Here is a 14,804-nt window from a genome sequence, read left to right as displayed (position 1 = left end):
AGATGACAGATAGCTGGTGCCCTTCTACAGAATCATGGCATTCCAGCAAGCCAAGATACAAAAGGGGGAAGCACCCTCATCACACAGATGGCCCTGTGTGACAGGCCATCTACAGGCTCCTTTATTTTAAACTCTAAATCAATAGTGTAAGCAGAAGTCAATTTTATGTGACAGGAGAGATAGGAAGATTTGAGGCTTTATAGTTTTTAGATGTCTACCTTTGCTGTACTAACTAGTAAAAAGTTATGTGTAACTTCAAGATGAAAGACATTAGCAGCTTCTTAGAAGAGAGTAATCCCAATCTTCTGGATATTTAATGAGATGTAATTCACTGAAGCTCCTGACTTGGTCTACTGCCAAATGAATCAAAAGCAATCTTGCTGCACTTCAGTGTGAAGTTCCTGAATGTAACCACAGCCATGTCAAATATGAACCTCACAGCTGTTGTCTCATAACTATCACGGTATTTATCAGACATGAAAATAACTTCTTTTATACCTGTCTGGATGATAAGTTTAACACACTCATTGCATAGGGACAAGGTGACATGTATAGTACATCCTTTTATACTTGATGAATTTCTGTTCATGACGACATTCAGTTTGGCACGGCACATGTACAGGTATTTGGTATCTGGCTTACTCTCTGCTGTCCTCTAAGGGAAGAGGTCATCACTGTACCCATTTGGTATTCTGTTGTACCCAGTCCCTACAATCATGTTTTATGCATTCATGATTCAGGCTCTGATCTTTTGGATCTTTGCTTCTCTGTGCCAATAAGAAGCGCACTGCCATGAAATATTTAGGTCATTATGGTCACCCCCTTTTTGCAGGACTGTACTCATTCTGGATTGACTCAGCTGACCCCCCCCCCCCCCATTCTCCCATCCTTGGTCCATTTGCCTGCAGGCCTCTACTGGACCCCACCATTACTGCCTAAGTGAACCAAGCCATTCAATTATTTCTGAAATTAGCCATTTAGCTCACTAATATTCAGAGTTTCTTTGTTCCAATATAAGCATGTTAAAGTCTACAGATTTCCCTTGAAATACCACTTTGTGAAAATGGAGGGAATTTCAAGGGGGATTTCAAAACAATTCTCATGATTATTAGTAAATACGGTAGCCAAAAAATCAAAATAGATATAAAAGATTTGAGCAACAAAATAAAAATATTAATCTATTTAACCTATATAGAATCTTTTACTGTTATTCAATCCTAAATTGTTGTAAATTTTCAGCATAATTTCTCCTTTGACTAATGAATTTCTTAGAAATATGCTTTTAAACCAAACCTGTCAAGATTTAAATATTTGTCTTTTTCTCTAGTGGTGTGCTTTGATTCCTTTCTCTTTACTTTTTGTGTATCTACTATTATTTTCTTTTGTAGTTACCATGAGTCTTACATAAAACACCTTAAAGTTATAGCAGTTTATGTTAAATAATCTGCTTATAGTATTATGAGGATTTCTGTGTATTTAACGAATTGCTTTTTTTCTTTTTGCTTCTTTTCAGCTTTTCTCCTTGTCTTTACTTTTGACAATTTAACAACAATGTATTTTGGTGTAGGTCTCTTTGGATTTATCTTATTTGATAATCTCTTTGTGCTTCTTGGATCTGGATGTCTGTTTCTTTCCCCAGGTTAAGGAAGTTTTTAGCTGTTATTTCTTTGGAAAAGCTTTCTGCCCCCTTTTCTTTCTCTCCTCATTTTGGAACCCCTATAATGCATATGTCAGTCTGCTTGATTGTGTCCCATAAGTGTCTTAAGCTATCTTTACTCTTTTTCATTCTGTTTTTCTCCATAGCTCTTATTCATTCTTTTACAATTTTCCATTTCTTTATTTCTCTTTATTGTATTTTGGAAAAATCCCTCAGAAATATCTTCCTTTTCTCTAAATCACTTTTCAACTATCTCTATTATGCTATTTAATGCATCCATGGAGTTCATTATATCATCAACTTATTTTTAATTTATAGATGTCCACTTCTGATAGTTTCTTTTTCTAATGCTATCTTTGTAGTTGGATCCTCAATTTATTTAAAAATCCATATAGTTATTATATATGGTCTCTCCCACAATCACAATATTTTAGTCCTGGGTAATCTACATATGTTGTTTCTCATCTCTACTGGCATAATGGTTTGCTAATCTTTATTTCAAATAATAATTGTTTTGAATCCATATGAGTTTAGTTGGCCTAATTTGGCAAAGATTTTTTCCAAAGAGAGTTTGCTTTTGCTCTGATCTCTGTAAAGGTTTACACTCAGAGTGTGTGTTTAAGATTTAGCTTTCTACTTCCTCGTTGTTTCAAGGACTAATATGCCTATAACAAAGCTCCAATGGAAATTAGTCTCAACACAACCACACCCTGTTCTGCTCCTGCATCTCTATCCTGGCATCCTGACATTCATGATTCCCTCCTCATCCATTTCCAACTTTCCTGGAATTAGCAGTCTATGTCTTTGGCTTGAACACTATGCCCCTAAAGCCAAGTTTCTAGCAACTCAAGTTCTGTCTCCCATACTCTTCTTCTGCAGCAGCTCCAAGCTCAATTCTTGTTGATTTTTTATTTGTTACACATTTTGTTTATTTGTTTACTTTGGAAGAAATAGAGTTAGAGGTATTTTAACTTCTGTGAGTCATATCCCCAAAGGACATGTTTCATCTGTGTTCTATTTGTAAAATAGAGCCCCTAGGCTCATAATAGAAAAATGGAGCACTAGATTCCACATTGAGTTTCAACATAATTACATTTTTTTCTTCTTTCTCTTTCTTTTACCCAGCACTAGATAATTATGAGGAGAAAAGGATCAGTTATAGACAAAGTGAAGAAACTATGATTTTCTTTGCAATTTGGCTATAATTCAACAATAATAAACAATTTCCTGGCTGGGATATAAAAGAGTGTAGGAGAGGGGCTGGCCTGGTGGGGCATCAGTTAAGTACACACGTTCCACTTTGGCAGCCCAGGGTTCGCTGGTTCGGATCCCGGGTGCGGACATGGCACCTCTTGGCAGGTCATGCTGTGGTAGGCATCCCACATAGAAAGTAGAGGAAGATGGGCATGGATGTGAGCTGAAGGCCAGTTTTCCTCAGCAAAAAGAGGAGGATTGGCAGCACACGTTAGCTCAGGGCTAATCTTCCTCAAAAATAAAAAACACAGTGTAGGAGATATTTATTCTCATGGTAACACCAAAATTTTTAGATATTGTAAAACTTGCATTTATCTATGAAACTATTGAAGAGAGATAGACACACACACATACAAAAACCCAGATGGACTTATTTTTCAGAGAGGAGTCCTTTATACATGACTATCAAGCAGTGGAAGTTACTAGAGGCAACAGTGGAAAAGAAAGGCTGCCAAGACTGAGATACATGAGTGATTGGCAATGGTGGCCAGGCTGGAGAGATAGGATTCTAGAAGATTCCCAAATGCAACAATACTTTACTTGACCTAACACTTCTCCCTGGCGTCCCACTCCTTTTAGCTGAGAAAAGGGGAGTGATGGTGAGGCTAGCGTATTCTCTGGTTTCATGCGTTCTCATAGTGCCTAGAAACAAAGGGCTCTTCTGCCACTGATTCAAAAGACAAAACTGAGGTCCAACTCCCACCAGTCTCCAGGATTAAGCATTGATAAGATCCAAGAAATTAGATTTGGACAAGAACAGCTGTAGCACTGGGAGGAAGGTTAGCCAGAGCTCAGGTCAATTTAAAAAAATTACTGCCCGCACCAAGATTAACTTGAGAGTTAGTGAAAGCAGAAAAATTACCTCTCACTTTAGCAGCTATACACTGGAAAGAGACTGCACACTCTTAGTAATAAAAACAAAGCAAAAGGGTTGTATAATAAAATCCCTACTATTATCTAGATACAATGTTCAATACAACATAAATCATTGTGAGTTAAGAAAGGAAAATGGGACACACAGAAAATCAAAAAATCAAAATACAGACTCATAGATAAACCAGATACTGGAACTAGCAGAAAAGGAAGTTAAAACTGGTATTATGAATATATTTGGCTTGTGGCACTGGCCCTGGTTAGCTTTGTCCCTCAAGTAAAGATTACAGCTCCTCTCAAAGTGGTTGAGTCTACGTGACTCTTTATCTTTCCAGGTTCCAGTAATGACTCCCTTTACTTGCCTTTACTTGTCCATTAAGGCCTATAGGTGGTGATAGCTTTGCTGCTACTAGCTCCAGGTTACTTCACTTGAGGTTCCCCTACACCTTCTCAATAGTCCTTTCATAAATGAAACTCTTTCCATTTTATATATATAGATAGATATAAATACATATACACCTATATATATTTGGAAATTTATAAGAAAAGATACAAAGAGTGTGTAAACATATGGGGAATCTCATAGACTATATCAAAGTTTAAAATACACAAAAGTCATGGAATATGTTCTGAAAGACAAAAACATATTTGGTGACCTCAATGGCAGAATAAACACTGCAGAAGAAAAAGTCAGTGATCTTGAAGAAAAGGCAATAGAAATTATCTAAAATAAAACATTGAGAAAAAATACTGAAATACTAAAATAACTGTTTATAACTTGAGTCATAATAATTGGATTGGGGAAGAAAAAGTATTTTTAGAAATAATAGCCAAAAATTCCCCAAAGTGGATGAAAAATATCAGTTCACAAATTAAAAAATCCAAGTAAATCTCAAGCAGGGTAAATTCAAAAGAAACTACACCAATGCACATCATAGACAAAATGCTGGAAACCAAAGATAAAGAGAAGATCCTTAAAGCAGTCACATGCAGGGGAACAAAGGTAAAAATGGCATTTGCCTTCTCATTAGAAATACCAGCTAGGAGCTGGCCCAGTGGCGCAGCAGTTAAGTGTGCACATTCTGCTTCAGCAGCCTGGGGATCACCGGTTCAAATCCCAGGTGCAGACATGGCACCACTTGGCATGCCATGCTGTGGTAGGTGTCCCATGTATAAAGTAGAGGAAGATGGGCACAGATGTTAGTTCAGGGCAGCCTTCCTCAGAAAAAAGAGGAGGATTGGCAGCAGTTAGTTCAGGGCTAATCCTCCTCAAAGAAAAAAAAAAAGAAATACAAGCTAGAAGGTAATGGAATCATTTCTTCTAAGTTGAATAAAAAACAAACAATACCGTCTATTTATAATTCTTATCCAGCAAAACTATCCTTCATCAATTAAGATGAAATAAGAATATTTTCTGATAAATGAAATCTGAGAGAAATTTTTGTCTGTGGACCTACTGACAAATACTACATACAGTAAGTCCATTAGGATAAAGAAAAATAATGCAAGTTGTAAACTCAGATATACAAGAGGGAATGAAGAGGTCTTGGAATAGTAAATAAGGGGAATATTTTATAATGAAAAAAGGATCAGTTCATAAAGAAAGCATAAAAATTCTGTTAATGCATCTAATAACAGAATTTCAAAATTCATGATGGAAAGAGCTTTAGAATAAAAGGGGGAAATAAACAAATTACAATTATGATTGGAGATTTTAATGCACTTTTTCCTAGGATTTAAGGAAATAAGTGAACAAAAATGAATAAGGACATAGAAAATTAGAACAACAGTATAACATAACCTAATATACACCTATTGAACATTACACCTTATAAATTCTAAATATGTTTTTTTTCCAGTTCACACGAAACATTTGTCATTGTGACCATATGCTAGGGTATAAAGAGGTCTCAGTAAATATCATAAGATTGGAATCACTTGGTATATTTTCTGATCACAATGGAATTGATTTTGGAACCATGAATAATAAGACATCTAGAAAATATCCAAATATTTGAAAATTAAGCAGCACAATTTCAAATAATAGATGACTTAATGAAAGAGTCAAAAGAGAGATTAGAAAATAATTTGAGCCAAATTATAACAAAAAAACAGCACATCAAATTATGTGAGATGCTTTAAAAGTGGTGAAAAGTGAAGAGAAATATCAGAGTTCAAATGCTTTTATTAAATAACAATGGTAAGATGGTTTAAAATTAGTGATCTAAGCTTCCACCTTAAGAAGCAACACAAAAAGAACAAAGTAAACCCAGTGTAAGTTGAAAATAATAATAAAAATAAAGAAGAGATCAATAAAACAGAAAAAAAACATAGAGAAAATCAACAAAGCCAAATGTTTGTTTTTGAAAAGGCTAATAAAATTGATAGATCCTTAGCAAGAAGGATCAAGAAAAAAAAAAAAAGAGATTCTCTATTTCTCCTTGATTCAGTTTTGGGAAGTTGTATGATTCTAGGAATTTAACTATGTCTTCTATGTTATCCAATTTGTTAGTGTACAGCTATTCATAGTATTCTCTTATAATCCTTTGTATTTCTATGGTTTCTGTTTTAATTTCTCCTCTATCATTTCTGATTTTATTTAACTGAATCTTCTCTCTTTTTTTCTTAGTGAGTCTGGCTAAGGGTTAGCCAATTTTGTTTATCTTCTCAAAGAACCAGCACTTAGTTACATTGATCCTCTCTATTATTTTTTCAGTCTCTATTTTGCTTATCTCTGCTTTGATTGTTATTATTTCCTTCCCTCTACTGACTTTGGGCTTTGTCTGTTTTTCTTTTTCTAGTTCTCTTAGGTATTAATAGTGTAAAGTTGTCTGTGATTTTTCTTGTTTTTTGAGGTAGGCCTGTATTGCCATATATTTCCCTGTTAGTACCACTTTTGCTACATCCCATGAGTTGTGGGATGTTGTTTTAATTTTCATTTGTCCCCAGGTGTTTTTTGATTTCTTCCTTGATTTCTTTATTGATCCAATAGTTGTTCTGTAGCATTTTGTTGAATATCCACGTCTGTGACTTTTCCAGCTTTTTTCTTGTAGTTTATTTCTACTTTCATACCATCGTGATCAGAAAAGGTGCTTGATATACTTTTGATCTTCTTAAATTTATTGAAGCTTGCTTTGTTTCCCAAAATATGGTCTACCTTTGGGACTGTTCCATGTGCACTTGAGAAGAATGTGTATTCTGCTGTTTTTGGTTGGAATATTCTCCCTCAATTCAAAATATACTTCAAAACTTAATAATCAAAACAGCATGGTATTCACACAAAAAACAGAAACTCAGATGAACAGAATAGAATTGAGAGTACCAAAATAAACCCACACATCTATGGGCAGCTTATCTTTGACAAAGGGGCCAAGAACATAGAAGAGGGAAAGGAAAGTCTTGTCAATAAATGGTGTTGGGAAAACTGAATAGCCACATGCAAAAGAATAAAAGTAGACCATTATCTTACACCATACACAAAAATTAATTCAAAATGGATTAAAGACTTGAATGTAATATCTGAAACCATAAAATTCCTAGTAGAAAATGCAGCCAGTATGCCCTTTGACATCAGTCTTAGCAGTATCTTTTCAAATATCCTGTCTACTCAGGTAAGAGAAAAAAGGGAAAAACTAAACAAATAGGACTACATCAGATTTAAAACCTTCTGCACAGCAAAGGAAAACATCAACAAAATGAAATGACAACCCACCAACTGGGAGAAAATATTTGCAAATCATATATATCGCAAGAGGTTAATTTTCAAGATGTATAAAGAACTCTTGTAACTAAACAACAAAAAACAAAACAAAATCAAAAAATGGGCAGAGGGGGGCTGGCCCAGTGGCACAGCAGTTAAATTCACACGTTCTGCTTCAGCAGCCTGGGGTTCCCTGGTTCAGATCCCGGGTGCTTGGCAAGCCATGCTGTGGCAGGCATCTCATGTATAAAGTAGAGGAAGATGGACACGGATGTTAGCTCAGGGCCAGTCTTCCTCAGCAAAAATAGGAGGATTGCTGGCAGATGTTAGCTCAGGGCTAATCCTCCTAAAAGAAAAAAAAAAAACTTACAAGGAATTACAAGTCAAGAAAATTATACACCAACTTTGCCTATAAACTTAGACACAGAAATCTTTAACAAAATTGAATAAAATCTTGCAGTGCATAAAAGGTTTATTATGTGATGATCATATGGGGTTTATCCCAGATAAGGAAGATTGGCTTAATATATGAAAATCAAAAATAATTCACTAACAAAATATAAGAGAATAATCACAATATTATCTCAACAGATACAAATAAAATGTTTGAAACATTCAACATCACATTGTGACAAATACTCCAAGTAAACTAAGAATGAAAGGGTACTTTCTCAAATTGTTAAAGGGCATCAACAAAAACTTACAGCTAACATCATACAAAATGGTGACATTATAGGCTTTTCTTGTAAGATTGGAAAAAAGGTAAGGATGTCTGGCTCATCATTTGTATTCAGCATTCTACTGGAGGCCTCAACCTTATTAATTAAGATTAAGGTTAATAAATAAGAATTAGTAAGGCAAAAGAAAGAAATTAAGGACATAAAGATAGTAAAGCAAGAAGCCTAACTGTCTTTATTTGTAGGTGACATGATAGTCTCTATAACAGAGAACATTTGCTCCTCTTCTAGCCTTTTCTCTCAGTCCAGAGCCTGCCTAGTTAGCAGACAGTTTGCAAAGTTTGTGGAAGAACCAAATTAGCAATATAAGAAACCACTCTGGGAAATAGGAATAGCATAGAACATCTCATTGAAATTGCATCAATGAGCTAAACTATTTTTGCTTTATCTAAATTTTTAAATAAATATGAATAGCAGCAAAACCAACACAATAAAATTTATCATGGCTAAAACTGCATATAATAACATTTAGCTCTGTACAACTCAATCTGGGAAAACTGCATTTTGGTAGAAATAATGGCTACAAAAGAAAACTCACAGACGCAAAACTTTACAGGTAAAAGTCAACATTTGATTTGTGAATTCGTTTGTACAGGGATAATTTTTTCATATAAAAAATTGATGCCAATGAATATACTTTTTTTTTTTTTTTTTTAGGAAGATTAGCCCCGAGCTAACTACTCCCAATCCTCCTCTTTTTGCTGAGGAAGACTGGCCCTGAGCTAACGTCCATGCCCGTCTTCTTCTACTTTCCATGTGGGACGCCTACCACAGCATGGCTTTTTGCCAAGCAGTGCCATGTCTGCACCTGGGATCCGAACCGGCGAACCCCAGTCCGCAGAGAATCAGAACGCGCGAATTTAACCGCTGCGCCACGGGCCAGCCCTGAATATACTTTTAATAATACATAAATAAAATTGGGAAAAATAGAAATTAATTATTTGTGGTTTTAGGATAATAGAATTAAATTTGCATAATGGAGTTTACTTGGTAAAGTATCTCATAATACTTTAATTTGGAGATTTAAGTAGACTCCCAAAAGTTGGAGATATTGGGATTTTTAGATTATAAATGCAATATAGAGATCTCATTTGAGGCTGACTGTAACTATGGAAAACATAAGCACAGATTCAGATAAAATCATCCACTTACAGCAAAGTCTTACTACAAAGCTCCCCACATCTAAAGAGTTTACTTACAGGGTTCCAAATTGAGTTTGCCTGCTCTTCTTAAAGTGGTGGGTTAAGATCAGGATCCCAACAGATGAACAGCTGTTACTGCAGGTGACTGTCCACATCAGGCACTGGGTTTCTCATTCAGAATGGAGTGAAACTGAGCAACAAAATTTTCAGAGGAAGAGCTGAACTTGATGCTTGCGAATGTCTCTATTTCACCACTAGGTGTCACTGGGAGCTAAACAGTTCCTGAACAGACTGGGAAATTGAGGTTTAATAGATACTGGCAAACTGACTTTCATAGTAGTTATACCAATCTATCTTCCATCTTCTCCGCATTCTCACACATATTTGATATTATTAACTCTTCATTTTTAGCCACTCTAGTGAGGGTGTAGTTTATCCAACTGTTGTTTTAGTTTATATTTCCCTCTTAATTAATGGTACTTAAAATATTTTCATATGTCTATTAGCCATTTAGATACACTCTTTATGAATTACTAGTTTAAGTTTTTATCTATTTGTGTGTACGTGTGGCATGGAGGAGGTCAGTCTTTTTCTTGCTCATTTGAAGTTCTTTATAATTTCTGGATACTAGTCATTTGTTCCATATATCTATTGTGAATATTTTTTATCAGTCTGGTTTACTTTTCACTTTCTTAAAGTAGTATTTTGATGAACAGTTTTTCTTTTTAATGTGATACAGTTTATTGATATTTTTCTTTATGGCTATTGTGTTCCACTCCTGTAAATTACTTATTCCTAATCCCAGGTCATGAGACATTCCCTTTGATCTGTGGTTCTCAGACTTGAGTGGGCATCAGAATCATCTGGAAGGCTTTTAAAGCACAGATTGTTGGGACATACTTCCAGATTGTCTAATTTTTTAGGTCAGGGAAGAGGTCCAAGAATTTGCATTTCTTATGTCTTCCAGATGCGCTGATTCTTATAGTCTAGGGTTCACATTTGAAAACAACTGTACTATTTTAACTTCGAGAAGCTTATCTATTTTATCTTTTACATTTAGATCTGCAATATACCTGACTTGATTTTCATGTATGGTGCGAAATAGGGGGAAAATTTTACTTTTTCAATGTTAGTTAATTGACTAATACCACTAATAAGCAGTCCAATTATGTTGTAATTTGTGTCCATATACCTGGATCTGTTTCTACACTCCTTATTCTATTCTTTTCTTCTATAATCCCTTCTTGCGCTACTGCAATGCAATACAAAATGTTAATTAATTTAGATTTATGATAAATCTTGATGATCACTGGAGTTACTCTTCCTACTTTCTTCATCTTACTCAAGTGCAGCTCATGAAACAAGGGGAAACGTAAAATGTTTCTCTTTGGGCTTAATAAAGAAAAATCAGCATTATTCGTACATTCTAGGAAACACATCAATTTAAATATAAATGCTAGGACAACAATTATTACTAGTAAAATAAGACAGAATCACAGACTTTTTGGGTGTTAAAGGTTACTTTTGTAAGCCATAGCAACATTCTCTAGAGTCTAGATGTCAATGACACTCCTCTATTAAAAAAAAACACATTTAAGGGACTGGCCTGGTGGCGCAGTGGTTAAGTTCGCACATTCTGCTTCTCGGTGGCCTGGGGTTCGCCGGTTCAGATCCCAGGTGCGGACATGGTACCGCTCGGCAAAAGCTGTGCTGTGGTAGGTGTCCCATGTATAAAGTAGAGGAAGATGGGCATGGACGTTAGCGCAGGGCCAGTCTTCCTCAGCAAAAACAGGAGGATTGGCAGTAGTTAGCTCAGGGCTAATCTTCCTCAAAAAACAAACAAACAAACCACATTTGAAACTCAAGATGATTTTGAAAAATGAAAATAGCCAGTGTTATGAGCTGAACTGTTTCACCCTAAAATTCATATGTTGAAGTGCTAACCCCCAGTATCTCAGAATGTGACTGTATTCAGAGATAGGGCTTTTAAAGAGGCAACTCAATTAAAATGAACCCCTTAGGGTGGGTCCTAATCCAGTCTGAATGGTATCCTTATAAGAGGAGGAAATTTGGAAACACAAAGAGACACCAGCTGTGCACTTGCGCGGGGGAAGATGTGAGGACACAATGATTAGACGGGCATCTGCGAGCCAAAGAGAGAGGCCTCAGGAGAAACCAAACCTGCTGACACCTTGATCTTGGACTTCCGGCCTCTAGAACCATGAGAAATAAATTTTTGTTGCTTGAGTCGCTCAGTCTGTGCTACTTTTTATGGCAACCCTAGCAAACTAATGCATTCCATGATGGCAACATTTTCTTCTAGATGGTCAGTCATTAAGCAAACTAGCAAAGTAAATAAGCATGCAAGAGGCAATGGAGGATAATAACTAAACATTTAGGGAGCATTTTCAGAACATGTTAGGGAAAATCAAATTCTCCTTAAAATGGTTTTTGTAGAGGATACGTTTAAGGAGAAGTTTGAGTAAATGCATAGCAAAGAGTGTCTTCACCTTCTTTCCACCTGATAAGAAAGCCTTGATAAAGTAAACCAGAAGAGAAAGCAATATTAAATGTCCAAGGAGCTGGCCTCATGGCCAAGTGGTTGAGTTCATGTGCCCGGCTTCGGCTGCCAGGGTTTTCGCTGGTTCTGATCCTGGGTGCAGACATAGCACTTCTCATCAGGCCGTGCTGAGGTGGTGTTCCACATAGCACGACCAGAGGTATTTGCAACTAGAGTATACAATTATATACTGGGGGTCTTTGGGGAGAAGAAGAAAAAAAGTAAAATGTAAATGGTCCTGGAAGAGGCATCTACCAGGTGTGTTAATTTATCCTTATCTAGTGATTGCTAGAACAAGTGAGAACTATTAATATGGCCAGGAGAATGTCCTATGACTATCCAAGAATTCTCATCAGTTTCTTATTAAGCAGTTAGGAGAAGCTGACATCTAACACACAAGGTGGTGTATTTGGTGGTCACTATGTGTGTTCTGTTTCAATCCTTTTTGATATCCTTATAAATTTCTGAATTAAAAACCACTTGAAATTTTCTCCTTGATGTATAGTCTCACTGCCTTGGTCCTACCTGATTCTTGCAGCCAATATCCTGCTCTTCAGAGTGAGCAAGTCCACAAGCAGTGCAAAATTAGATACAACAGATTTAATGAGGTTCATTTGATCCCTATACTTTGTCTCAGAAGAGAATTATCACACTCTACATTTATGGTTGGTTATGTTTTATTCTATACAGTTTGAACTTCTTTCTATTCTTTGCAATCTTAGTGTTTAACACAACCCTTGGTGTTTAGTAGTGTAGACATGGAAAAAATTTTCCTCTATCCTTCTAGGTTCTTCTGGCTAGTCTAAGAATTAAATAGACATGGGACAGAATAACAGGGGAAAATCAAAGTTTAATAACGTGTATACATGGGGAACACGGGATAATGGAGTAACTCACCAAAATGGCCAAAGCTACCACCTTAAATATCATCTTCAGCTAAAGACCAAAGAGGATGTTGGTGGTAGTGGTTTAGCACTTCAAAGGGGAAGAAGGTACTTTACATGGACATGTAAAAGCAGATGTTTCGTAACCTATGGATGGCCACAACAAAATGAGTAACATATGCCAAGGTTTCTAAAAGGGAGCTGGGAGGTCATTAAGGAAATGGGGCTTATGCACACACACCACGTTTCTACCCAGATGAAATGTAACTTTTGAATTGTGCTTCATTGTTGTCATCTTGACCTTCATAAAAGAAATATGCTCACTCCCATAGATAAGAACTTTTTGTCTTAGGGGTGGCCTTGGCAACCAATCACATATAGCCAAGAAGCAGTAGCTGTGGTCAACACCAATTAAAAATTTTGCAAAACTACCTATGTAATTTGTCCCTTTTTGCCTTTATAAACCCTTGTTTCCTTTATCTTCCTTGGCATGCAATTTGGGTTTCTGCCTCAATCCGTGTCTCCCAAATTGCAATTCTAATTGCCCAAATAAATAGTTGCTGCTTAAGTTGTAATGATTTTTTTCTTAGTTGATAAAAACAACGTTTGCCAGGCCTTGCAGAGACAATGTGACATGGAGAGGAGTCTGATCTGGGCCCTGTTGTCTCCCCCCACCACACTTAGACCATATTCTTTGTAGATATCTCTAGTGATAGCTCTGTTCCTGTCTAAATTCTTTTAGGCAGTTAACGGGGAGGTAACAAGAAAAACTTTCTGAGTCATTTGTTTTTAAAAAATAATACTCATGTTAAAGAGACACATTTTGGGGTGGTAAATTTTGTTCCCCTTCAGTGGACATTGACGGAATTATTACTTAAGAAATAATTGAAATCTAAGAAAAAAGAACTTTGGTTTATTGACTTATAAGTTACCTAGATCTTTGAGTTGCTTTCTTCTCTATGGAAAATGAAGATTATATTCAAATCCATTAATTTGGCTTGCAGATTTATATTTTCCTGAATCTAAAGATTTATGGTTTTCATTAATTCTAGAAAATTCTCAGTGATTTTTTTTTTTAAAGATTTTTTTTATTTTTTCCTTTTTCTCCCCAAAGCCCCCCGGTACATAGTTGTGTATTCTTCGTTGTGGCATGTGGGACGCTGCCTCAGCGTGGTCTGATGAGCAGTGCCATGTCCGCGCCCAGGATTCGAACTAACAAAACACTGGGCCGCCTGCAGAGGAGCGCGCGAACTTAACCACTCGGCCACGGGGCCAGCCCCTCTCAGTGATTATTTTTTCAAATATTTCCTCCTCTCCTTGTGTGCTCCATCTCCTAATGAAATTCCTAGTGGGCTTATTCAGATTTCATTTTAGTCTTCAGGCCTCTTAACTTCTTTTTTCATATTCACAGCTCTTCAGCTCTGCATTGCATTATAAGATATTCTTCAACTCTCTCAATTTAGAAATATTTTTAAATTACGTATTTGTTGCCTAATACACCCATTGAGTTTTTAATTATGGTGACTGCAGTTTTTATTTCTACAGACTTAATTTGCTATTAAAAATTTACCTGGTATTTTTTGATCATGTCTCTTTCTTCTGGTATTATTTCTTTTTATTTTTTTAAGCCTTTAAAATATCATTTCCTCTATGTGTGATTTCTTGAGGGTCTACCCTATTGTTTGTTTGTCTGCCAACTTTCCTTCACGATGAATTATTTTTTCTGTGTTCTCTGATTTTTGATTGTGCCCTCATATTAAGAAAGACTTTATGTGTGAGAATCATTTACAGCTTGTATCAAGGGTGATTCCTTGAGATTAACTTGGCTTTAAATTTCACTAAGTGTCACAGATGTATTACATACCGGAATCACCGTTTATTTTCATTTACTGGATTGTGTATTCCAGGATCACACAAGTAGAATATTTTTTTACTCTAATCTCAGATTTGTGACTAGTAATTCTCAGAATGAGAAACAAACAAAAACCAAACCAACA

The 14,804-nt window shown here is 36.0% G+C and overlaps 1 long non-coding RNA gene and 1 pseudogene across 2 annotated transcripts in view; both read right to left on the bottom strand.

Annotated features, from left to right (window-relative positions):
• Positions 1–9,554, bottom strand: part of LOC139081745 (uncharacterized) — a 65,533-nt gene extending 55,979 nt beyond the window's left edge. The window contains exon 1 of one of the 2 annotated variants that reach the window (XR_011536970.1): positions 9,421–9,554. This is a non-coding gene — a long non-coding RNA (uncharacterized lncRNA). The remainder of the gene's footprint in view (positions 1–9,420) is intronic. The other variant, XR_011536969.1, reaches the window with a different exon arrangement.
• On the bottom strand, positions 329–800 carry LOC103560981 (deoxycytidylate deaminase pseudogene; annotated as a pseudogene).
• Positions 9,555–14,804: the final 5,250 nt, after the last annotated feature.

The sequence above is a fragment of the Equus przewalskii genome, unplaced genomic scaffold (genome assembly GCF_037783145.1).
Source record: "Equus przewalskii isolate Varuska unplaced genomic scaffold, EquPr2 ChrUn-7, whole genome shotgun sequence".
Taxonomy (NCBI): domain Eukaryota; kingdom Metazoa; phylum Chordata; class Mammalia; order Perissodactyla; family Equidae; genus Equus; species Equus przewalskii.
The sequence above is the reverse complement of the archived record's forward strand: the minus strand, read 5'-3'. Positions and strand labels throughout refer to the sequence as shown.